The sequence below is a fragment of the Saimiri boliviensis genome, chromosome 4, assembly GCF_048565385.1.
Source record: "Saimiri boliviensis isolate mSaiBol1 chromosome 4, mSaiBol1.pri, whole genome shotgun sequence".
NCBI classification, from domain to species: Eukaryota; Metazoa; Chordata; class Mammalia; order Primates; family Cebidae; genus Saimiri; species Saimiri boliviensis.
The window spans coordinates 88642480-88642762 of record NC_133452.1 but is presented as its reverse complement, the minus strand read 5'-3'; positions in this window follow the sequence as shown (position 1 = coordinate 88642762).

Here is a 283-nt window from a genome sequence, read left to right as displayed (position 1 = left end):
AGGTAGCTGCACGCATGCGCACTGCTCAGTGCTTCGGCTCTCCTTTGTACCGAGGCGCGCTGGTGCAGTTGCACAGTAGCGTTTCGGCACGCTTTTATGTCCTGACTTGTGTAAGGATCGGTCCTTCCTTAGTGCAACGTCATTTATAACCTCTCACGTGGAGTATTCGCTCCCAACTGTGTAAGCCTACTAGTGGGCACAAGCATTGTAATCTCCAGTTTCTAAAGTGGTGGGGAGCCGCGCACGGTAGCCCGATCCGGTAGTCCCTGCGCGCCGGTAGGAG